The 26,198-nt window shown below is 40.6% G+C and overlaps 1 protein-coding gene and 1 non-coding gene across 4 annotated transcripts in view; one reads left to right on the plus strand and one right to left on the minus strand.

Annotated features, from left to right (window-relative positions):
• Peli2 (pellino E3 ubiquitin protein ligase family member 2) overlaps window positions 1-26,198 on the plus strand; it is a 167,708-nt gene that overhangs the window by 84,937 nt on the left and 56,573 nt on the right. The gene's annotated exons all lie outside the window — the stretch shown is intronic.
• Window positions 16,566-16,672, minus strand: LOC124978343 (U6 spliceosomal RNA). The gene has a single exon (XR_007107380.1). It is a non-coding gene; the product is annotated as a U6 spliceosomal RNA (small nuclear RNA).

Below are 26,198 nucleotides of genomic sequence, written 5' to 3' on the forward strand. Positions count from 1 at the left end.
CTTTATTTTTTTAATTTTAATTTTAATTTTTCTGTAGATCGAGCTAAATTACCTCTTCTTTTTTAACAGTAATCTACATGACCAGACTTAAAACCCATATGAAAGCGTGCATGTTGGTTTTCACCTAGGAATAGGAGTGTAATGTTGTGGAGCACTGAAATCAAAGGCCTGATATTAATAGCTGACTGGTAGTTCTGTTTAGTCAGCAGTAGCTTACCAAGAGCCTGTTATGGGAGCTGGGGTGCAGCTCAGTGGTAGAGCACTTGCCTAGCTCTACCATGTTGAGACCCTGGGTTCAATCCCACCACCATAAAATTTTTAAGAAGAGCCTGTTATAGACTAGGAATAGCCCTGGGTGAACACCGTTTGGGGCAGAACATATTGGAAAACCCAGTGAGGTAGATATCACCAAAGAGCAAGAAGGTGGAATCAGCCAAGGTAGAAATGGGACAGAGACATTGTTTTCTTAAGACATTAATTTATGTCCCAAGCTAGTTTGTGGCCTGTGTCTAGAGCCAGCAGTACAAACCACTCTTCCACTGTTTGGTCCTGAGCATGACTGATTTTTCATGTTCTAACCTACATTGTTTTGCTTTCCATAGCTCCTATGCTGTACTTTTATTATTTTAAATAATATTTTAAATAATTCCCATAAATTCTACCAGGTCCAATTTTCAGTAGATCCCAAGTCTTAAAGCTCCTGTGGGGAGTTGAAGACATGGGAGATGAGGAAGGGTGATGAGCAAGAGGCTTTCCTTGTTGCTGCCCCCTTGCTATTCTTTTGGGGGATGAGGTTCTAACTTTGAAGATGGCAGATGGAAGCTCCACTGCTGAGCTATCTAACAAGTGTCTGAACCAGTCCTAGAGATCCTTATGACTCTTCAAAACTCCTCAATCTTCCTTTAACAATTCCTCATTTGCCTCCTGGATGCTGTTTCAGGACAGGGACAGTCTGTGCACATACTCAGAGACTGAGCCCACACCTGCCCACAGGACATGGGAGGTATGAGCCCCAGCCAAAGATTGTTCAAGCTGAGGTCAACAGCCAACTGCAGCTGGGGGCTGGGGAGAGAGGCAGGGGCTATAGGGAAGTCAGGAAGTGGCTTTTTTTTTTTTAATTTTAATTTATTTTTATTGTAAACAAATGGGATACATGTTCTTTCTGTTTGTACATGGAGTAACAGCATACCATTTGTGTAATCATATATTTACATAGGGTAAGGATGTTTGATTCATTCTGTTATTATTTCCTTCCCCCCACCCCTCCTACCCCTCTTTTCCCTCCATACAGTTCCTCCTTCCTCCATTTCTGCCCCCCTCCCACCCCCCATTATGTGTCATCATCCGCTTATCAGTGAGATCATTCGCCTTTTGGATTTTTGAGATTGGCTTATTCACTTAGCATGATATTCTCCAATTTCATCCATTTGCCTGCAAATGCCATAATTTTATTATTATTTATAGCTGAGTAATATTCCATTGTATATATATACCACAGTTTCTTTATCTGTTCATCAATTGAAGGGCATCTAAGTTGGTTCCACAGTCTGGCTATTGTGAATTGAGCAGCTGTGAACATTGATGTGGCTGTATCTCTGTAGTATGCTGATTTTAAGTCCTTTGGGTATAGGCCAAGGAGTGGGATAACTGGGTCAAATGGTGGGTCCATTCCAAGTTTTCTAAGGAATCTCCACACTGCTTTCCAGAGTGTCTGCACTACTTTGCAGCCCCACCAGCAATGTATGAGTGTACCTTTTCCCTCACATCCTCTCCAACACCTATTGTTGCTTGTATTCTTGATAATCGCCAATCTGTTTGGGGTGAGATGCAATCTTAGTGCAGTTTTGATTTGCATTTCTCTTATTACTAAAGATGGTGAACATTTTTTCATATGTTTGTTGATTGCTTGTAGATCTTCTTCTGTGAAGTGTCTCTTCATATCCTTAGCCCATTTGTTGATTGGGTTATTTGTATTCTTGGTGTAGAGTTTTTTGAGTTCTTTATATATTCTGGAAATTAGTGCTCTATCTGAAGTATGAGTGGCAAAGGTTTTCTCCCACTCTGTAGGCTCTCTCTTCACATTGCTGATAGTTTCATTTGCTGAGAGAAAGCTATTTAGTTTGAATCTATCCCAGTTGTTGATTCTTGCTTTTATTTCTTGTGCTATGGGAGGTCCCGTTAAGGAAGTCTGATCCTAAGCCAACAAGTTGAAGATTTGGACCTACTTTTTCTTCTGTAAGATGCAGGGACTCTGGTCTGATTTTGAGGTCCTTGATCCATTGTGAATTGATTTTTGTGCAGGGTGAGAGATAGGGGTTTAGTTTCATTCTGTTACATATGGATTTCCAGTTTTCCCAGCACCATTTGTTGACGAGGCTATCTTTTCTCCATTGCATATTTTTGGCACCTTTGTCTAGTATGAGAAAATTGTATTTATTTGGGTTTGTGTCTGTGACCTCTATTCTGTACCATTGATCTACCTGTCTATTTTGGTGCCAATACCATGCCGTTTTTGTTACTATTGCTTTGTAGTATAGTTGAAGTTCTGGTATTGTGATACCCCCTGGTTCACTCTTCCTGCTAAGGATTGTTTTAACTATTCTGGGTTTCTTATTCTTCCAGATGAATTTCATGATTGCTTGCTCTATTTCTGTATGGTACATCATTGGGATTTTAATTGGAATTGCATTGAATCTGTATAGTACTTTTGGTAGTATGGCCATTTTGACAATATTAATTCTGCCTATCCAAGAACATGGGAGATCTTTCCATCTTCTAAGGTCTTCCTCAATTTCTTTCTTGAATGTTTTGTAGTTTTCATTGTAGAGATCTTTTACCTCTTTGGTTAGATTGATGCCCAAGTATTTTATTTTTTTTGAGGCTATTGCAAATGGAGTTGTTTTCCTCATTTCCCTTTCAGCTGTTTCGTCACTTGCGTATAAAAATGCTTTAGATTTATGCGTGTTGATTTTATAGCCTGCTATTTTGCTGAATTCATTGATGAGGTCTAGAAGTTTTCTGGAGGAGTTTTTTGGATCCTCTAAATATAGAATCATGTCATCCACAAATAGTGACAGCTTAAGTTCCTCTTTTCCTATTCATATCCCTTTAATTTCTTTAGTCTGCCTAATTGCTCTGGCTAGAGTTTCGAGGACAGTGTTGAATAGAAGGGGTGAAAGAGGACATCCCTGTCTTGTTACCATTTTTAAAGGGAATGGTTTCAGTTTTTCTCCATTAAGAATGGTGTTGGCCATGGGCTTAACATAAATAGCCTTTACAATGTTCAGGTATGTTCCTACTATCCCTATTTTTTCTAGTGTTTTGAGCATGAAGGGGTGTTGTATTTTGTCAAACGCTTTTTCTGTGTCAATTGAAATAATCATATGATTCTTATCCTTAAGTCTATTGACATGATGGATTACGTTTATTGATTTACAGGTGTTAAACCATCCTTGCATTCCAGGGATGAACCCCACTTGATCGTGGTGCACGATTTTCTTAATATGCTTTTGGATACGGTTTGCCAATATTTTGTTAAGGATCTTTGCATCTATATTCATCAAGGATATTGGTCTAAAATTTTCTTTCCTTGATGTGTCTTTTCCTGGTTTGGGAATGAGGGTGATGTTAGCTTCATAGAATGAGTTTGGTAGGGTACCTTCTTTTTCTATTTCCTGGAATACTTTGAGAAGTATTGGAATGAGATCTTCTTTGAAGGTCTTATAGAACTCGGCTGAGAATCCGTCTGGTCCTGGGCTTTTCTTGGATGGTAGGTTTTTAATGGCTTCTTCTATTTCATTGCTTGATATTGATCTGTTTAAATTGTGTATGTCCTCCTGGTTCAGTTTGGGAGGAGCATATATCTCTAGAAAGTTGTCAATGTCTTCGGTAGATTCTATTTTGCTGGAATACAGATTTTCAAAGTAGCTTCTAATTATGTTATGTATCTCAGTGGTGTCTGTCATGATATTTCCTTTTTCATCACGAATTTTAGTAATTTGAGTTTTCTCTCTCCTCTTTGTTAATGTGACTAAGGGTTTGTCTATTTTGTTTACTTTCTCAAAGAACCAAGTTTTTGATTTGTCTTTTTTGAATTGTTTCTTTTGTTTCAATTTCATTGATTTCAGCTCTGATATTATTTCCTGTCTTCTACTACTTTTGCTGTTATTTTTCTGTTATTCTGTTCTTCTTTTTCTAGGACTTTGAGCTGTAATGTTAGGTCATTTAGTTGTTGACTTTTCATTCTTTTCTGGAATGCGCTCCATGCAATGAATTTTCCTCTTAGTACTGCTTTCATAGTGTCCCAGAGATTTCGATATGTTGTATCGTCATTATCATTGACCTCTAAGAATTTTTCAATCTCCTCCCTAATGTTTTCTGTTATCCATGTTTCATTCAATAGCATATTATTTAGTCTCCAGGTGTTGGAGTAATTTCTGTTTTTTATTTTGTCATTGATTTCTACTCTCAGTCCATTATGATCTGATAGATTTCCTAAGGGCTGCTTTGTAGCATAACATATGGTCTATTTTCAAGAAGGTTCCATGTGCTGCTGAGAAGAAAGTGAATCCACTCGTTGATGGATGAAATATTCTATATATGTCTTTTAAGTCTATGTTATTGATTGTGTTATTGAGTTCTATGGTTTCTTTGTTCGGTTTTTGTTTCGAAGATTTATCTAATGGTGACAGCGGTGCATTAAAGTCACCCAGAATTATTGTGTTGTGGTCTATGTGATTCCTGAAATTGAGAAGGATTTGTTTGATGTACAGGGATGCACCATTGTTTGGGGCATAAATATTTACTATCGTTATGTCTTCCTGATTTATGGTTCCCTTAAGCAGTATGAAATGTCCTTCTGTATCCCTTCTGACAAACTTTGGCTTGAAGTCCACTTTATCTGATATAAGGATGGAAACCCCCACTTTTTTACTGCTTCCATGTGCGTGGTAGGTTTTTTCCCATCCTTTCACCTTTAGTCTGTGGATGTCTTTTTCTATGAGATAAGTCTCTTGCAGGCAGCATATTGTTGGGTCTTTCTTTTTAATCCATTCTGCCAGTCTATGTCTTTTGATTGATGAGTTTAGGCCATTAATGTTCAGGGTTATTATTGAGATACGATTTGTATTCCCAGTCATTTTGCTTATTTTTGTTTTTTAAGTTGGCTTGGTTTCTCCTTTGAGTGGTTTTTCTCTAAGGTAGTTCCTCCCTTTGCTGACCTACATTGTTGTTTTTCATTTCCTCCTCATGGAATATTTTGTTGAGAACATTCTGTAGTGCAGGCTTTCTATTTGTAAATTCTTTTAACTTTTGTTTATCATGGAAGGATTTTATTTCATCTTCATTTCTAAAGGTTAGTTTAGGGTATAGGATTCTTGGTTGGCAACCATGTTCTTTCAGAGCTTGAAATATGTTGTTCCAGGCCCTTCTATCTTTTAGAGTCTGGGTTGAGAAGTGGGCTGCTATCCGTATTGGTCTCCCCCTATATGTAATCTGATGCTTTTCTCTCGTGGCCTTCAAAATTCTATATTTTGAATGTTAGGCATTTTCATTATAATGTGCCTTGGTGTGGATCTGTTGTGATTTTGTGCATTTGGTGTTCTGTAAGCCTCTTGTATTTGATTTTCCATTTCATTCTTCAGGCTTGGGAAATTTTCTGATATTATTTCATTGAATAGATCGTTCATTTCTTTGGTTTGTATCTCTGTGCCTTCCTCAATCCCAATAATTCTTAAATTTGGACTTTTCATGATGTCCCATAGTTCTTGGAGATTCTGTTCATGATTTCTTACCATCTTCTCTGTTTGGGTAACTTTATTTTCAAGATTAAATATTTGTCTTCATTGTCTGAGGTTCTGTCTTCCAAGTGGTCTAATCTTTTGGTGATGCTTTCCATTGAGTTTTTTATTTGGTTTATTGTTTCCTTCATTTCAAGGATTTCAGTTTGATTTTTTTTGAGAATCTCTATCTCTTTGTTGAAATGATCTTTTGCTTCCTGCAGGTGCTCTTTCAGCTTATTGGTATTATCATTCATTGCCTGCATTGCTCTCTTATCTCATCCTTTGCTTCGTGAATCATCTTAATCATGTATAATCTGAAGTCCTTTTCTGACATTTCTTCTAACATACTATCATTGGAATCTATTAATATAGAATCTAGATTTGTTTGGATCATTTTCTTCCCTTGTTTTTTCATGTTGTTCATGTATCTTCCCCTCTAGCAGTGCAGATCTGGGGTATTGCAGATTTCCTCCTATAGGCTTATAGTGGCCCTAGAGGTTTCCAAAACCCTTTCTTTAAGGGGAGATCAATATTAGCAGTGCCCAATTCAGACACTATGCAATCCTGGACCAAATAGCTCATACGAGGACAATAACAAAATTGTCATAATAAACAGAATGAGTTCATATATTATCTTCAATAAAACAAACAGATTTGCAATAAGGTCTGCAGTTTCTAATGGAGGACAAAGAGGATGCAGAGGATGTAGAATGTGGCTATTAATGGGATAAGAAAAGATACGGAAGTTCTAGATAATAGGGTAAGAGTGTAATCAAAAGAAATTGGATGTTAGCATGCAAAAAAGGGAGAAAGATACTCTGAGGGGACAGGTAAACAAAAGGAAAAGAGAGCAAGAAAAGTAAAGAAATAAAAACTTAAATTTTTTGTATAAGGAGAAAAAAGAAAATCTACAGTATAACAGTCATATAGTAATGAAACCTCCAAGTGTTCAATAGCCTGATGCATGAGAGGTACCTGACAATGAGCTTCAAGCCTCCAGCAGGCGTCTCAGGATGGGATTTGCCCCACCTAAAGATCGGAGCTGTGGCTTCCAGGATTATCCAAGATGGCTGCTCTGGCTTCGAAATGTGTTGGCAAATGGGGAGCTGCAGTTCAGGGTGTGGATGTGGTCAGCTGGAGGTCCTGGAGGCGGGATGCGGTTGGTCAGGCAGGGGTCCTGGAGGTCCAGTGTGTTTAGTGTAGTTGCGGGATCCTGGATGCCGGGTGCAATCAGTTGGTCTGGGGTCCCGGTGATAGGGAGTAGTCAGTTGGTCTGGGGATCCTGGCGGCAGGGAGCAGTCAGTTGATGTGAGGGCCCCAGAGGCAGGAAGTGATAGGTCTGGCTGAGGGATCCTGGAGACGGGGCTCAGTCAGTCTGGCCAGGGGTCCTACGGGGCCTGGCTGTTGTCTCAAAATGGTGGCAGCCATGTGTAATCAAACCTGCAGGTACTGTAACAGTGACCTTCCAGGCAGCAGCAGGCAGCTGTGCTTCACTGGCGGTCGGCGATCAGTTTGCTGACTGTTGTCAGACGATCGGGAGGTAAACCTCGTGCATTGGGTGATGGATAGGTGTAATGCAGGCAATGGACCGGCCAGAGGCAGGCAAATGGCGGATGATAGGCACCTGACAGTGAGCAATCTGCACTCACAAAAGGCTTCGATAGGCTGGCAGACTGCAGGTCATCACAGCAGACAAATGGGGTAAACACCAGGGGATCGATAAGCAGCAAAAACTGCCTCACCAAGAAACAGATATCCTCTGCTTGAAACCGGAGTTACGGAGCGACAAGGAACGCAGCCTCCCTCTAGTCTGCCATCTTGGATCCCCCAGGAGGTGGCTTTTTTTTTTTTTTTTTTTTTTTTGTGGTGCTGGGCATCGAACTCACGGCTCTGTGCTTGCAAGGCAAGCACTTTACCAACTGAGCTATCTCCCCAGCCCAGGAGGTGGCTTTTGTTCTACACCTGCTGTGTGTGTCCATCCTGAGAGTGTCCTGGCTCTGAAGTTGATGGCTTTTTCCCAGACCTTGGGTCACTGCCCTTTGCTCTTATTGACTCTAGCCCATCTTAAGAATTATTCCTGAAACTGGAAAGTGATACAAGCAGGCTGCCTGCTTGAATTGTAAAGAACATGAACTCTGGGTGGGAGATGTCTTCATCAGCTCTCCAGGAAGTAGAAAACCCCTGGGTAATGATAACTTTTCTCCTCTACCAACTGTGAATGAAGTTACAGGTTTTTTTAAAAATTATTATGGATTACTTTTATTTCTGTTTTACATTTATCTGTTGGACTCAGGCACATTTTGCACAGTAGAGCCTGAAGAGGATCCAGAACAGAATTAACTTGTTGGAAGCCCAGGGAGAAGAATATTTCATAGACAGGGCCAAACTCAGGAAGGGGGGAGGCAGGAGACAAGCCCATGGAGCAGTTTAGGGCAGTTACCAGAGAGGGGGATAAATGTTAGATTACAGAGAACAAAAAAAGAGAGCAAAGGCTAAAGAAGCGTGTGGACTATTGTCCCTAAGAAGTTTGGTGATTTGATGTTAAAGGGAGGAATTTTGGTGATGGTGGTGTGTTTTTAGGATGGAGGGAGCACAGATGTGCTGGGGTGAAGTTGATAAACCTGTGGTAGAGAAAGAGGAATTGAAGTAGGAGAGGGGCTCAGAGTGAGCAGCATTGATAATGAGTAGAAAGATGCCAGAAAGGAGCATAGGTCTGTTTATTTAGTTGACTTCCTATCAGTTTTCTGAATGACAGATATGTGCCTTGTGTTAAATTTTTTTTTTTTTTTTGGTTCTGGGAATTGAACTCGGGGATCTCAACCACTGAGCCACATCCCTGGCCCTTTTTTGTGTGTTAATTTTTAAAGGCTCATTTATAAGACTTGTAGTAATATCACTATGATTCAGCAAAACTCACAGATCTCAAGCTGGGACCCACAAGGAAGTATATTGTTAAATTATTTGTGATACGAGGCCAAAACATGTATCTTGTTTTCCCATCTTGGACGAGTGGGAGCCTGCAACTCTGAGGGAAGGAGGGTGGTTAGAGAGGGTGGGGAGAGGACTAGAAGGCATTGAACCCTATGCTGTGTTTTACAGGTACCAGGATGCATTTGGGACAGGAAAGGATGCTCTTACTTCTCTCAGTTCAGTTTTGGGTGTTGGCAGCGTTCTCCAGTTGGATTAGTTAGGCTTGGGGAACATTGTTTTACAGTACCCACAAATGATATGGTAACTTGCATTTAGGCACCATTGCTCTGGTAGTCTCTCCTTACTTTGAGTTTTTCTTCCTCTCCTAGCCTTTGTCTTCAGCTCGTCCAATGGGGAGAATTTTATCAAGTGGTTTCTTTGTTCCCTTGGTGGGAAGAGGGTGTGGGACCTGTGTGTCCCACAAAGAACCAAACTTGGAATAAGCTACTGCTGAATGACAGGGGCAGCCCTGAAAGGGGCTGGAGAACATAGCAGCACAAGGACCTCCAGAATTCAAAAGATACTCTTCCATTTTTGGCGGAATATTAAATGACATTTAATGCCTTGAATGCTGCATGGGGGTGTTCTTTTAGACTTCTGGGGCAAGATTCTAGGGAGAGACAGGCTAAGACAGCTGTTACCCTCCTGGACTTCACAACAGTACAGTGCAGGGTTCCCGAAGCTCAGTGGCAGAGCATTGAGGACCAGGAGGTGACTGCATGGGTTTGTGCTCTCCAGAACATCCTGTTTTAAAAAAAAAAAATGAGAGATGCTGGGCATTTTAGTTACTGTTTCACTTAAGCCTACATTTTGGAATTAATAGACACTTGCTTAGTAATTTGAGAATAGGAGATTTCAGTAATTAATATCGATTTTTTTTTTTTTTTTTTTGCCTAGCTTCATGATGCTGACACATGTCATTCATGGATCACACAATTATAATTACCTGCATAACATTCTTGCTTGGTAATGTAGATGACAGTGAGACAGCTCTTTATCAGTCTTGAGACCCAGCACTTGGGATTATTTTCTGCTCTCTCTTCAGAAGTGTGTTTCTCTCTAGGAAATACGATGTCTTACAGGCTAAAGCCTGTTCATGAGCATAGGGACTTTGGGGAGAGGGCATTTAAGGGTGGTTACCCTTCTGCACTGTTGCTAGCAAAACACAGCTCACTGGAAAACCAGCTGAGGGGAAACTGGCTGATTGTGTTATAGGCAAACATAACTTTGGTGGTGTTTTCATGTGATTTTGGGTTTCCTCAGTAGGCAAGTAGAAGGAAATAATCCTTATTTTCTAGCTTTATGGCTTATTTCTAGCTTTTTAGAAACATGATTAGTTCATGAATCAAGACTAAAAAGAAGTGACCAGAAACAAAACAACTTAAATCAGTAGTTGAAAATTCTTATTTGCTGTTAAAAATGTGATAATATTTCAATTGAACCCTACATTTTGGTAGCAGAACACATGAATTCAGGGGCATGTTATTTCCAAAATTCACAAAGTCTTAAGAAAAAGATCAGAATCTTGAAATGTAGCCTAGTTTTGAGATAAATTTTTAATTGAACTCACTGTTACTTAACAATGCCTGGCCCATGTTGTCACTATCACCAGTGGTATAGAATTTAGGTACCTAATGCCTGAGCATCAGTAAGTAACCTAAAACACATAATGTGACCACAAAATAATGACACCGTTGTGTTTTATAGAAATTGTGAAGATTTTTTTATTATCATATATCACATTATGATGCTGTGAAATTTATTTATCACATTGGAGCTATTGCTGTAATTTTATTTTTATGTGGGAAATGTGTGCCAGTACTGCTCGGGAATTTGCTTAATCTGGCTTATATTTTGCAGAGATGTCATCCCTAGGCTTTCAAGGTAGCAATTAATTTTGCTTCATTCTTTAATCAACATTATAGAAAGGCAAAAACAAAAGCCATATGCTGATGCATTTGCTTTCTATGTGCCTATGACATAATTAATCTTTTTTTTGGTTTAGATTTCACTGTAATTGAGTGCTTGACTGGGGGTGGGGTGACACTTGTCAAGGTCATTTGCACTTGTGGGGTTGCAGCATTGTTTGTTAAGGCTCTTTGCTGTTTCATTTTCTACTTTCTAAGCCAATTGTGGAGTTACACTATGCCCAGTCTTGTTCTCTAGCATCATTTCCCAGTTTATTATAAAAGCATATTAAACTACTTGTTCTGCAGAGTGTAGGCTAGTATTGTTGAATGTTCAGGCTGCACTGTTATTTTGTAAAACATACATACACTTTCCCAACAAGTCATAAGCTATTTTGTGCTGCAAACATAGTCTCTTCTAAAAGCAGATATTTCACATAATTCACATCATTTTTTGTCAAATTACAATTCTGTCTTAGTTGTAGCAACTGAGTTTTATGCATTTGATGATAGTTTTTCTGTGTACACTGCTAGGTGGTTTGTTATAAACCAGTTGTAATTGCATTCATTATAACCTAATTCACTGGCAAGAAAAGAACAAAACTCTGTAGGCAGAGGATGTGTTTGGAGCTCCATTGCTATCGAGATTCATGTCAACAGGGCTCAGTTTTCTGGCTCCTGAAAAAGCTAATTCAGTTTCTTCACTTACCCAGCAGACAGTTGGCTCTTTGCCAGGAGCTGTTGACAGTTATTGCTTCTCTTTAGGCTGATTAGCATGCAAGGTTACAGTGTCTCTATGAATAATTTTGCTTACCTATATAATAATTTAAGAATTTAATCATTTCCAAACATGTCCTAAATTATTCAGCCCTTTGTCAGCATCTCAATTCAGTCCTAAAGTATTCACCATGGTTGTAGTGTGTTAGATACATTAAGGAAAGTGTTTCCAAATAGGTTGTTGTTTCTAACAATAGAGTTCTTACATTCCTTTGGTGTGTTAAATAGTTTTATATACGCATCTCCTTTGAGGTGATGACAGTCTTCTGAGGTAGAAACATCAGTGACATGTCCCCTGCTTCTCACAGAGAAGGAAACCGGGTCCTTGAGCAGTAAGGGATTCATCCAGAGTCACATAGTTCCCCAAGTATTGCAGGGTTCTGCAGCCCAGCCCTTCTTCCCCCTTCACCTTCAGGCAGGCCCATGCAGGTTTTCCATCTTTGGGGAGAGAAATTGACATTGGAATCAGCCAGAATAAGGAGAGAATGAAAATGTCCTATTGACCGTCACAAGGTGTTGCATGGCAGTTGACCTCACAGATGGGGGGTGGTTACACTATTGTGATAGGAGGAGGGCTCCTCTGAGGTGGGCATCCTCTGTGGCCAGGGGTCCACCCTCTGCCACTTTCTGTGGCACTCTCTGAATGGCCGCCGGGGAAGGCTTGCTCACTGCATCAGGAGTCTTAGACAAATGTTCAAGACCCTTTTATTCTGCTCCATCCTGGAAACTGAATATAAATTTCATTAGGAAGAAAAACAAAAAAGCCAATGATAGAAAAAGGCAATTCGTCTATCATTTTCTAATCTCTGGGTTTTTAATGGCTTGACAGGCACCCTGTTCATATTCCCTGTTTCCCTTTCTCTCATTTTCGGTCTGACGTGGCATTCTTCTTGTTAGAGCTGCCTGTCCCTCTGCCCGCTCCTTACCAGTGTCATCCTCACCACCTCTCTGCGCTTTTATTTATTAAACATCTCATTTTCTACTTAAAAACTCCTGCTCAGCTAATAAGAGTGACTTTTCATGACGCATCCTTCCCCAGTCAAGCACCCTGCCTGGCTCTTTTCACACAGGGTCTCCTGCAACTCCTCCAAGCTTCCCGTCAGCTGGGTGTGCTGACAGCCAGTTCAAATGAAAGGAAACTGAGGGACGATGAAGAAAGCTGACCAATATTACACAGCCTGGATGTGAACCGCGTTTAGTCTTACTCCACAGGCAGTGATTTAACAAATGAGCAAACTAGACTGGTTCTCTTCTTCCCTGGCAAGATTACATATCCATGCTTTACCATTATTTTCTAGGACATCTGCTTTCAGATAATGTAACCTTGGGGTTGGTTTTACTGTTGTTGTTGTTGTTGCTAGCAACTTCTGCACTTTTTCTGTAAGTAGTCTGGTGTTTATAATATAAGCCAAGAGTTGCATTCTTCTTATTTATACCTCTGTACTCCTGAAATAGATAAATGGCTCCAGGTAGATCTCCTAGTAATAAAAATGATTGGTGTTAAAGCCGACATTGCTGCTGCTTTAATTGTCTATTTTGACTCTGCTACTGTGTAGCCAACTGTGTAGTCAACTCTATATAGTTAATATTTTGTGCTACATTTTAAGATTAATTTCTTGCCACCTACCCTTCTATCTCCTAAAAGTTTTCCTTTATTTTCCCCAAGATATGAACATGGGAATTTTTTTTCTCTTCATCTTTCTGGGCAACACTTAGGAAAATCAGACCTTTTGTCTAAGACCTTTGTGTGTGCACAAAACACAGAGAGAGAGAGAGAGATCAAGACAATATTTAATTTGCCCAGATTACAGATTATGCTACCCAAAGCAGAGAGCTATTCGTCTTGAACTGTTGTGTCTGTGGTGCACACTCTGGTTTGTAGACACAGAAAAGTTGATCAAAGTTAAATGTGTTGGGAGTTTCGTTCTCAAGGATGGTAAGTATGAAAAGGTTAGCCATGGGTTGCAGGGCACACACCAGAACAGCAGGTAGTGGCCTCTAAGTTTTGCCTAAGTTTTATAAGATGCCTAGTCCTTTCACTTTCTTGGACCTGACCAGATCAATGCCTTGTATTTTCCCTTCACCCCTCTTTTTTTAATAGTAAACAGAGTCCCTGGAAGTAAACACATTTAAGTATAAGCCATTATAGGTATCCTTGTCTCTTCATTCTGTGCAGATTTTTTTTTAAAAATTAATATTAATTTACCTAAAACCAAAGCTCGTCTTCAACTCTGAGCAACTCCAGTTGTCTTTCACTGACCAGGTCCCCTCCTTCTTTCCGTCCCTTCATCTCCCAGTGACGGCCAGAGCTCTGTCTGACCCTTGAGTGCTCAGCGTTCACAAGCCTGTCTCATGTCTCCAGTATCCTCTGCTTCCATCTGGAGAGACCCTGATAGCATCTGCAAGAAGTCAGCGACGGCCTCAGAGCTACAGTCACTCCTAGGAGGCCTCCTTAGTCCCACCCAGGACACACGTGTTCTTGTTAATAGACTATTCTAACCTGACTGATAATTCCCTTCCATTTCTGTCTTCAGCTTAGAAGCAGAAACTCAGATGGGGGACACGATACATAACTTGGTAGACTGAAAAGTGGCATGGCACTCGTCCCTTCTAGTCAGCTCCAGTTGTTTGTTTACTTTCACGTTTATAATTTGCCCTGATGCACAAAGGACTTGAGGCCACTGCCATCTTTACAGAGAGTCCCTTGTTACATCTTTAATGGATACAGCCTCCTTTAGGAAGCTCAGGATTGAAAAAACTCCTGCAACAGAACAGATAATTTAAGTGTTCTGCTAACACTTTTTATTGCTTTATTAATGCTTGCTGTGGGAGTCATTTGAAGCAGTGCAGGTGAACAGGAAGCTAACAGCAGACACGAAGAATTGTGCTGTCTCACAGATGTGCGTCTTATCTGCAGGCTGCAGACACTGAGCTCCAGCTTGCTCCTTACTTCTCTCTCCATAAGGTTCTGAACAAGAAGTGCACAGCAGACGTGCCCCTGCTGCTGATGCCTACGACAGAGCACCGTCCCCAGCTCTAGGGTGACTGCAGTGGGCCACGCTGTGGGAATAACTGTTTAACTCTCTGCAGCTTTAAAATCAGATTAATTTCATCTGGGCAAAGGCACATCGGCAGGGGTGTATTTTACTGTTTGACACACAGATGACAATCTAGCTGGAAGCTAGTATTTTGGAAGAAAATACTGAAAAGAAAATGATGGTTTTGAAACAACATGGTTATAAGACACAGCATGTGTCTATATTTTTCTTCTGAGAAAAGTCAAATTTTCACCCTGGAAAAACACCCAGAAACCAAGCAGTCACGTCCTTGTGTTTTGGCATTTATCTAACAGTTTGTATAAAAGGAAAACACTGTAAAAAGTCATTCCAACACTGTGTTCTAATTTTGCCAAAGCCATGAGATGAAACAATCAGCGTGTTTGTACTTTTATGTTGAAAATTTGAGGAGCGTGACAATACAAAGGGAAAAATAGGGAGGAGAATCCTGTCTTGCCTTTGAAGAGGACAGGGCTGAGGCATAGCTTTACTCCAAGGAGCTCCATAACCAGTGTCCAGAGAGCTACCACAGGAGGGGAGGAGATAAATGAGGCATGCAGGAATTTGGAGAATGGCTAGGACAAGGCAGCAGGTACAAAATGTGCCTTCTTTGGTGACTAAAATCCAGATTCACCCAAGAATTTCCAGAAAATAGAAGCAGCTGCATAGTTCAAGTTAATACGCATATGACACTTACCCAGAGTTTTCATGAACACACAATTCCGTCCTTCCAACAGCGCCATGCAGGTGAGGCACACAGCCCTAGTTTATAAACCAGTTGCAGTCAGGCCATGTGAGATGCTGGAACAGGGATAGCTGCAATCTTGTTGAGACAAAGTCCCCCTAACAACTATGCTCTTCAGGAAGCTGAGATGAAGTTCCGTAGGCCACACCTGAGAACAAACATCACATGGGGTGCTTAATCTAGGCAGCTGAGAGGAAGAAGAAAGGCCTGCCTAAGGAGAATTTGGACCTGAGGAGCGCTGCTTAGTCCCCAAGACAAAGGGAACAGCAGTGACTAGCTAAAGAATGAAGGAGCAGGTGGAGGCAAGGCCACCAGCGAAGGTCACATGAGAAGGTGAAGGGGTTCCAAGCTTCACTTGTGGGAACTTGCAATGCTAGAAACAGATTCCAAGGATTTGCCTGTCAACTGTGGAAGCTAACGACCTGGGAATAGGCACACACTTTTCTACCCCCAGTCTCCGTCTCCCAGTGCTCAGGAGTAATCATCTCATTTTAGAAAACAAACTATAGAAACATCTATGTGCCAGATTCCAAATTGGAAATGAGTATCTTCTTTAAAGTATCTTTGCAGCCAAGACAAGTTCTGTTACAACTTGAGGAGCCAGGCTGAACACAGCCCCCTAGGTGCCGTAGATACTGTTTGGCAGATTCCTCTCTCCTTTTTTTGTGTGTGGATGCACAAAAGGAAATTTTACTGGTGCAAACTTGAGTTTTATAAAAAGTTGATGGTGTGAACATTCAAATTTTCTTTTAACCTTTTGTTTCCATCCTTCCTTGAGACCAGTCACTCAGGTCAATTTTTGCATAAGAAGAGTAACAGCCTCGCTCAACTGATAGAGCTGGGATGAACGTAGCATATGCATCCTGATGCTGTGGGGCAGCCATGGGAGGAGCTCAGTAAAGGTCAGCTTCCCGACTGTGCCTCTCCCTCCTGAAGAAAATGCAGAGTAAGATGTACTTGACGTGAATAACAGTTATTTTGCATTAAAGTATATTTCTTCTATGCATAGTGGCCCGAGGCTGCTATTTGTTTTTAGTGTCAGATTGCTATTTAATAGTTTTTCCACCTCTTTAATTCTTTTCGAAAGGTACTGATCTCCTGCTATGTTATGCTAGAAGTTTTATCTGTGTCACCTCATTTAATCTTCATGGCAAGATGTCCTTTTCATTGGCCTGCACATGAGTACCTTAATTCAATACATTTTGCAGCTGTGATTCATTTTTTTTTTTTAAATTGTAGAAATCATTTTGCTGGATGTGGATCACTCTGTCTGTGGGAAAAGGTATTAATATATAATATCATGCCTTAAAATGACAATTTAAAAAAATTTTTTAATATGAAATGCTTCACAAATTTGCATGTCATCCTTGTGCAGAGGCCATGCTAATCTTCTCTGTATCATTCCAGTTTTAGTGTATGTGCTACTAAAGTGAGCACAAAAAGTATTTTTTTTTTTTTTTAATCAAAGGGAATTTGAAAAGTATTTGTTTTGTCAGGAAGAGCTGTCTTTTTAGTCCACAGTGATTGCATAAGAGGGTTGGAGGCAGAGTTAACCGTAGTCCATACAAATTAGAAAATGGTGTCCTCTCTGGGCAGATACTATCCCTAGGGCACAAGACTTGTGCACAAAATGAACCAAGGCCTCCCTTTAGGTGGGTAGACACCATAATGTGTGGCTCAGAGAGCTGACAGCAGGCTGGATATCAGCTTCTTGTGCATCTTGTGCGTCTTGTGCATTGCACAACCTGGCCTAACTACATGGTGGCTGAGGGGTGTGTGTGTGTGGTGGGGGTGTGGTTGATGGGAGAGCCAGGTGTTGATGGAGAACAGCAGACAATGAATGTAAATAAGGGGAACACGTACAGGACAAAATGATAGATTAGCAATTGGTAAGTAATCAAAGAAATTTTATAGAATTGGAAGAGGGGAGAGAGTGCCTACAGCTGATCCTTGCTGAAGACTTGCAAGGCAGTTTGAAGCTGGTGGCCAAAAACCCAATGGAAAAAAGAGCGTGCTGCAAACCCCAGCAAGTCACCACCAAGGCAGTCTTGTTAACCTTGACTCCCTTTGTTGTTCCTAATTTTTCTAACTGCAGCGCTTTAATGCCAAGCTTATTCTTAGGGAGTGAAGCTTATTATTAGGCCCCTGAGTCTCAGGCAGACCAATTAGAGATGATGGAGGAATAATGTGAAGTGCTCTAGAGCCTGGACATCCTCCCCTGATCCACCCGTGGAGATCTCCAGAGCAACCAGACCCCGCAGCCCTGTTCTTCAGCCTGTTGGTGGTAAGCTCTCCCACTCGGCCTCTGAGTAGCAGCCTGCTCTCTACTCCCACATTACTCCGCTCCCTGTGGACTGCAGATGTGCAGAGAAAGGCCAAAACGGTGGGTCCGCACAGTCAAAATAATAGGAAAGCCAAATATGGAAGCAGAAGAAGAAGATGGAGTGTGCAGAGAGGAAGGTCTGTTTGTAAAAGCCTGTTTAAAAATGGGGTACATATCTTATTTTCCTTCCTTTCATACAAGACAATATTTGATCATTTATTATTTACTTCATTAAGAATTAAATATAGGGTTGGGGAGATAGCTCAGCTGGTAGAGTGCTTGCCTTGCAAGCACAAGGCCCTGAGTTTGATCCCCAGTACCGCAAAAAAAAAAAAAAGAATTAAATACAGATTTCAATACCATACATAGTAACTTTCAAAAGTTACAGAAGGGTAAAAGAAACCACAGTAGGTTTTTCATACATTTTTGTTATTTAGACATCATTTACTCTAATTTTACAAGAACCAAAATCTCTGCTAAAATTCTCAGAGTTTAATCTACCAGTTCATGTTATATAATACTTGTTTTCCTCCACCCCCATTCCCAGCTTGGCAAATACAAACGTACAAGAATGCCAGCAGCGGTGGTGGATGCCTGTGATCCCAGCCACTTGGGAGGCTTAGAGGATTTAAGTTTAAGGCCAGCCTCAGCAAGCTACCAAGACCCCCAGCAACTGAGCAAGACTCTGTCTCAAAATAAAAAATAAAAAGAGCTATAGATGTAGCTCAGTGATAAAGTACCCCTGTGTTCAAGTCCCAGTACCCAAAAAAAAAAAAAAAAAATATATATATATATATATATATATATATATATGTATGTATATATGTGAGAGAGAGAGAGAGAGAAAGTAGAGATCAATGTACTACTTTAGATTATATTTTTGAGAGCAGATGATTTTACAGTTGCAGAATAATGAAACAGTATAAATTTATCTTATGTGGAAATATAGATGAACATGGCTTTTAAAAGGAGATTGATGAATGTGCGTGTGTACTTTTAAAAGTTCTGGCTTAGAAATCATAGCAGACTCATAAGTAACCAGAGTAATACCTGGATTGCTTTTGATGGTCATTCAAATGATCTGATTTCACTTAAAGGGACCTTTCAGTCATAGTAATACTTGCGTCAGTAAAATGATTTTATATTGCTTGCAAATGTAAAGACTTGTGATTTAGACTCAAGGAAAAGCAGATTCTGGCATTCATTTCCTACATCTGTCCCAAATCTTATATCCCAAGTCTTATATATAGTAGTGACTATGAACTAGTGTGATCTGCACAGTTAATAAGTTGCAATCTCCTAACTTGGAATGTCCACCATGATTTTGCCCTCTGGTGTCTTTTTAAAAACTCATTAATAACTTACTGTGAAACCTAGCTAGTAAAATTGTTGCTCTTGAGAAAAGGGTCATCTGTTCAAAGTTTAGTAGAGATAAAATTCTTACAACACAATATAATGTGTTTTGAATCTTTCCCTTCTATTAAACACTTGAGCTCACAGACAAGTTCTGCCCACTGTAGTTTGGCAGAATTTTGTTTTCATTATTAACTCATAAAAGCAATTCAGACCTTAAGTAATATATTTTATGTGTAATTGTTTCATTTCTCTGTGTATATACTGAGGGAGGTGTTTTGTACATTTGTGCAGGTCTTGTTACATTTTAACAAGGAAATCTTTTCTTCATTGGACTTGGGAGACTCATAAAGATGTCAACATGTAAAGTACAGTTGAATTTGAATGTGAAAATGTGGCCCACACCCACACCTGCCTTCTCTGGGTTTCCTTGTGCTCTATACGTAATTCTGACATAGCACCAGCCTCTCTGCTGTATAATTGCTGATTCACCAATTGGTTTCTCCCTAGATGCTCTGCCTGCTTTGAAAGTCTTGGTATGTGCAGATAACTACACCTTTTGTGTGTGTGTGTGTTCCTGGAGCCTAGGAGCCTACTGTATGCTGGGTGCTTAGCACATGGAGAGCAAACAAATAGCACATGCTGATAGAATCGGTGTGTGGTAAAGATGACCAGTGAGAATGGAGGTTGTTCCTGAGAAATGGAGAAAGGAAAAAGCCCGTCCAAGAAGTCCCAGTATTGTTTTAACACACTGTAAAGGTAACTAAGTTGTTTTGCTGAGTTCCTAGCTCTCCATGTAATAATAATACCTTATCATTACTTGTAGTCATCTTAGGTAACATAAGCCATGTCCTTGTAGTTAAGGGGAAATCTTACTTTATTCATCTTCCATTTCAAGATGGATCTAGAGTTAAAGACTTTATATAAAATATGTGTAAGACTGGCTGCATTAAAAAAGTTATCTCAGCTATACTGTTTGCATTGAGTTTATACATATATATATATATATTTGAGTTATATATGTATATTCTTAATTGGTAAAATAATGTTAGTTCCTGTAGTCTGCATTCAAAATTTTCGAGGTTCTTTGAAATAAAAAGAAGTCTAAAGATGTTGTTTTAAAAAAAAAAAAGTTCCAGTAACAGCTGAGTCTGAATGATGGTGGGGACTCCAGAGTCACGAATGAAGGTAGATGTTAGGCTGCTGTTAGGACAGAGGGACTGGATGCTCCAAAATTCCAGACATCTGAGGCAGCACCGAGGCACAGGGTGTAGATGAAGTTAACTACAAGGAGTGACAGTGACCTCGTGCTGTCAGGGCTAGGGGAGAAACTACTGAGACCTCGGAGCCCAGAGGAGGCGTGCGCACCGCTCTCTCCAGGAGCTCCCTGAGTGATGTGAGGTGGCTTCTGTGAGCTGACTGAGCACTTTGGAAATGTGGTCCTGTGCTAGCTGAGAGGGTACCAGGGTGTACGCTGTCCTCCAGAGGGCACGTCAGTGAAGAGGGTCGGTGGTCCTAACTTCCAGCAGTGTTGCCTTTTTAGGAGAAACTGCGGGCTTTGGTTCTTCTGTTTTTATTGCCCTGGAAGGGGAACAAACTCTTAAGAAGAGCACTAGGGGAAGGCTGTGTGGAGTCTTCCAACTCAGGGCAGCCCCTAGACTGCTGCCCAAGCTCCCTCCCATGGTCCCGCACACCAGCAGACTGAGGCGGGGGCTCCTTGTTCCATTAGTCCTCATTCTGGTTTAGGATATGTATGTCGTGTTGGAAACAGGTACAGAGAGGTCGTGGGCCTTGCCCAAGGTCACTCAACCAATATACTGTGAAACCTGTATTTTAACTCAGTCTGGTTTCAGAATCTGGCCTTTTAATCCTAGTCTACACTCCACAGGGACTGACTGCCCCAGGCAGAGTTCCCAGGGCAAGACCCAGCAGACCAAAGCAAAGCTTCTCTGGCCCCCAAAAGTCAGGTCAAGGAGACTAACTCCTAGTAGATCAGACTTCTAAATCAATATATAGGTACTTAAATAACCCTAGAATTTTATTACTTATGAATTCCTAGTTTAATCCCCCCTTCCAGACTTAGATGCATTGATACTTGTTTTAAGATGGCTTTTTGTAAGCCATTAAAAACTTCCTGAACGTGCCCTTTAGTTCATTTTACTGAAAAAGATGATCATGCTCTAGGGCTTCTGCATTCCAGTGAAATGGTGTTTTGTTTCTTTAGGCATTATAAAATCCTGGAGTGCATTGATTGTGTTTATTGTGGTTCATCTCTTACCTCAGGTACTGGCACTTTAAAAAAAATCATGTTTGATGAAAATCAAATTTTGCAGAACAGCTACAGTAGTAGGGATTATTCACACTACAAGATGACTTTTTGCCTTATGAAATAACTCACCACTGTGTTCCTTTAAGTGGAAGGCCTCAAGGGCTCTAAAATGGAATTTCTATAAAAACTTAAATGGAAGTTTTCAGGAATGTACTATTATATAAACTGAAAATGAACCACCTAATAAAATATTAGTTATATTTTATTTTAAAGATAATTACCAGGTTCTTATTTCCCCTTCCTCAGCAGTTCAATCCAGAAACCATTAGGTGCAACTGGCAGAGTACCTGTGGTAGGGGGGCATGGTGGTCCCACTGGGGTATAGGGTGACCTCCTGGGAGGGCTGCCCAGCACACATCTTAGAGCCAAGTGGGGGCCTTTGGTCATGGCCCATTGTGGGGTGAGGAGGACACTAGGTGTCTCATTCTGAGAGGGAAGAGGTAGGGTGATGTGAGTGGTGTGGCAGGTGGCAGTCAGGTGAGTCCAGGTAGAGTAAGGAGAGTGCCTCACCTGGACCAGAGGCTCAGTGGCAGCAAGCAGTGGAGCTAAGAAGACATCAGTATAGCAAGGATCCAATGCCCCAATTTTTTAATTCATAGAAAAAAAATACAAATTAGGGGGAAAAAACCTGGAATAATCACTATTGTGGAAGATTTTCAAATGGGAAATATCAGCATAAACTTGTTGATTTCAACAAATGTAGATATATGGAAAATAAATATAAATGTGCATATGTGCATATACATATGCACTTGTAGACTTACCTGTAGTCCCTAGTGTAGAGCCCAAGACAGCAGCACTCCAGTAGCAGTGAGCACACCCAGCATCCAGATCTTGGATTCTAAAGGCCATTCTCCTGAGAGGAACAGGACTCCTTGGAGAAAACTGACTTCAGGGCTGGGGAGGGAAAGTACAAAATGAGTCTGAATCCATGCACCCAAAAGTAAGGAAGTGCTCAGAAACGATAGAGGCCTGTCCAAAGGACTCTAAAGCAAGGTGGAAGGAGCCCACTGGCAAATCTGGACCATATGAACATCAGATTAAATTAGGATGATTCCAAAAGAAATGCTGGTCCAAACCGAGAAACAAATCTGTGCCACTACTAGAAATGGAACTTAAAACCAGGGTCACCTCATTTTTGCTTATAGGCATCTAATATAATGTGTCACTCCTAATACATAGAGTGCAATGCTTTTTTGTTTTGTTTTGTTTTGTTTTGCTTTGTTTTTAGTACCAGGGATTGAACTCAGGGATGGTTAACTAACCACTGAGCCACACCTCCAGCCCATTTTTATTTTTATTTTGAGACAGGGTCTCGCTGAGTTGCTAAGTGCCTTGCTAAGCTGCTGAAGCTGGCTTTGAATTCACAATCCTCCTACCTCCGTCTCCAGAGCTGCTGGGATTACAGGCATGTGTGTCTGGGCAAGGCTATGTTTTAAAAAAAATAGAATCTGAATAGAAAAAGGCCTTGCTTCCAAAGAATCCCCCCACCTTGTAACACTGTTTCAGTTCAGAAGTAATTTGATGATGAAAACAATAACTGCATGTAAAACATACCATCTTATTTAAAATAGATATTCAAACATTTCTCATTTGTGGCAGGGACAATATTAGATTATTTATTACTTTAAGTCAAGTATAGTGGCTTATCTTGGTGTCATCTGTAATTGCTTTTTCTCAGCAACATAGAGCCAACCTTTAATGCCACTCTGGGGACCTGCATCTGTATGTACTCTAAGAAAGAACAATTAAAAAGTCGAAGAGTTAGAATTCTGATCTTTACCCTTTTTCTATAAATTTCTAATTTTTATCCAGACATACCTAAGTAGAATATCTTTATACATTTTTATATTATTGACAGCTGTGCTTGTGCTATTAGGTGACTAAACTACTCAGTAGCTTTTATGTATAACAGGAAAAAATAAAATATAAACTTAACCTTTTAAAACTAGATTTTAAAAAATTAGTCTACACAATTCACATTAAGATCTAAAAAAAAAACTGGGCAGACCTAGGAGTGTGCTGTCATTTTGTAGGAGGACTGGAAATGAAGAGAAGAATGTGCTGAAGAATGGAAATGGTCTGGAGTGGGCAGAGCTGGTGAGCGGGCCACCCACAGGGACCCACAGGTCTGGCTGTGGAATGTTGGCAGGAGCTTCTGTTTCCCAGACTTGACATCGGGGACTAGGGAGTATGGTTTTTCCGGTAGAGGTTTGTATGGATCCTACCATGTCTTTTCTGAGGGTGTCTTGTTTGTTTCACCTCTCCGAAAATTGAGACAAGACTGAGCAAAGTATATCAGAAAAAATAAAAATGGTAATCTCCATCTCAAAGTGTCATAGTCAATATTCCTTTACTGTAACTCCTGGGGGGGGGGGGTGTAATATTGTGGTGCATACCTGCTTCAAAAGTAGTTAATACAAAAACTCTTAATAAAAAATAGTATTATGGGATAGACACTAATAATAGTGCCCAAGTATTTGGACACTTTTCACAGAAATCTCTGAAAATTTATGTGTTGCTCTAAAGGGAACCCAAGGAACCTAATGCCCTTTTTCACTTTATTACAAGGTCATCTCTTCAGTGGTGCTGTGGGGTAACTTTGTGAAGGCTTATGCTTTCAATTTCTAGACAGTTACACATGTTTTGCCAAGATAAGAAATAACATAAATATTTGTTTATATGTCCCAGCAAATGGTAATTTACCTACCTCAATGACTGATTAGAATATTAGTGAGCTCCTTATGGGGTGGACCTGTGTCCACTTTCTCCTTGCTCAAATAGTATACAAGGTGTCGAGGATTCATATACTCATCTCAGTGACAGGAACAGGTTGAGATTGCAAAGCTGGTTGCTGTGGTATGGTCAGGATTTCTTTAATGCCAGAAGAAACTCACTAGAGTTGGGTCAGGGTATGGTGGGGAGAATTCTGGTGCTACTAGACTCTCATTCTTACTGATCCTCCTCGTGAATCTGTTTGGTCTCCTTCCTCTCTCTGTCCCTGACTGCTTGTGTAGTTGCTTCATTCTTATGCTTTCAGCCTAAGCTGTGGTCCACCCAGCCTTGCTAGGATCCAGTTCACCTTGTCAACTTTCATCTTCTCTTCTACACGATGGGCCACGTCTCTGTGTGTTGTTTAAGTCACCTTTGAGAGCTAGTTCCAGAGCTGCTGCCAGAAGTGCTGCAGTCAGTTGTGCAGGGACTGGCCCTGCCAGAGTCACATGTCCCAAGTCTGGCCACTCAGGACGGCAGTGAGCTCAGCTGTACTTGTTTGTAGTCCATCATGTTCATGGCAGATCCAGATCTTCCAGTTTTATAGAAGAATATTGAAGGATGGAAAATGTGTGTTTTCATTTCCTTAGAGCATTTCTCATGTATCTCCCCTGCACAAGGGAGCTGTCCATCCAGTTTTGTTGTTGACTCTTCTCATTCTAGGGAATATGGTGACAGGCAGTTCTGCAGACAGTCAGGCACAAAGACATATCCTATTTCTAGATGGGGAGACTAGTCTCTGCTCTGTGTGCATCTGTAGTTTTTTAAAATTTAGTTTCATTTGCTGTGTAATTACAAGGAATCAAATTCAGAAAGTAATTTAACTCTTGGTCCTTGAAATCTTCTGTTTTGGTGCTAGTAGCATTTCACTCCTTTTGCCCTTTTCTGTGTCTTGCTAGTTATTTAGTGGGATACTGGAAGATGTTGAATTAGGAGTGGTATAGCTGGATACCCTTTTAAATTTGAGCATCCTTTTGAAGGTTTGAGATTCTATTTTAACATGTGTTCCCATGTGTATTGCATCAAATAGATACTTACAAGCTTTGATTCATCCTTCTGATTCATCACCATCAACTTTGTGACTGATAGTGTTAGGAGTGTTTAGACCTCAACCGACCTTACTAGCATAGGAACATGTGAGGCAGTGCCAGGTCCTGGATTTCTGGCAACGTTAGATATCTTTTCTTTAGATATTAAAACCTGTGACCTGAGAGTGATGCTGTCCTTGGATGATTTTGCATGCATGTGTCTTATAAATGCACATTAGAATTAAGCATTAAACATGTAAAGAGCCCAGAAGAGCGCTCTGGTGATGGAGAGCCAAGGGAAACGGTCCAGACACTGCACTTGTCTGTTATTGTAAACCTGGACAGCCTCTCCAGTGGTAGCAGAATTTCCCCATGTTTAGTTTTTATTTAGTCTCACATTTGGTTGGTTGAAGACTAACTTGGAACCCGTGTTGATATGACCATTTTTTACCTTTTCCTCAGTGAAAGGGACAGCTGGGTTTACAGTAGAGCCTTTCCGTTTCCAAGTGGCAATATCTGCTGCACAGTTCATATTTCACTCTAAAATGTTTGTGTTTGTTGTGATGTTTTTTAGTCTATCTTTTGTGAGGTTGATATGGTTAAATTTTAGGGTGTAAAATTGGATTGCCGTTTACTACTTTAGCATGTTTCAAAATAAACATACTTGTTGACTTGAAACACATGCACATAGGCATGTATGAACAAGGACTCTTGCACAGCACTATTCTAAGTTGTGCAGAGATAAGCTGTAGCGTAATGAATGCCTGGAGGGAGGAGACCGCTGTTCTCGGGTTTTAATTACACTTGTGCGATAACTTTTGTAGTGGAGCCTGAGACGCTTCTGAAGAGCAAATGAGGTTTCAGCCCGACTTGCTTAGCTTGGAGTCTGGTGTGTGCTACGTGTGTGTAAACGCACAAAGGCTTTCACAACTCTGATTCTACTCTCTGTTGATTTTGCTGACTCTTACTTATGGTGCCTTGTTTTTTGTGCATTTTCTTCCAGTTTTTTACCCTGAGATCGTATTTCTTAGTTTTATCTGTGGCTGTTCTCTGGAACCAGACCTGAGGGCAGATTGCTCCAGAGGGGATTGCTTACTTCTCAGGGGTGCCTGGAGCCACTGATCCCAGGACCACTGGGGACTCAACTCTCAGTTTGAG

Source organism: Sciurus carolinensis, chromosome 2 (genome assembly GCF_902686445.1).
Source record: "Sciurus carolinensis chromosome 2, mSciCar1.2, whole genome shotgun sequence".
NCBI classification, from domain to species: Eukaryota; Metazoa; Chordata; class Mammalia; order Rodentia; family Sciuridae; genus Sciurus; species Sciurus carolinensis.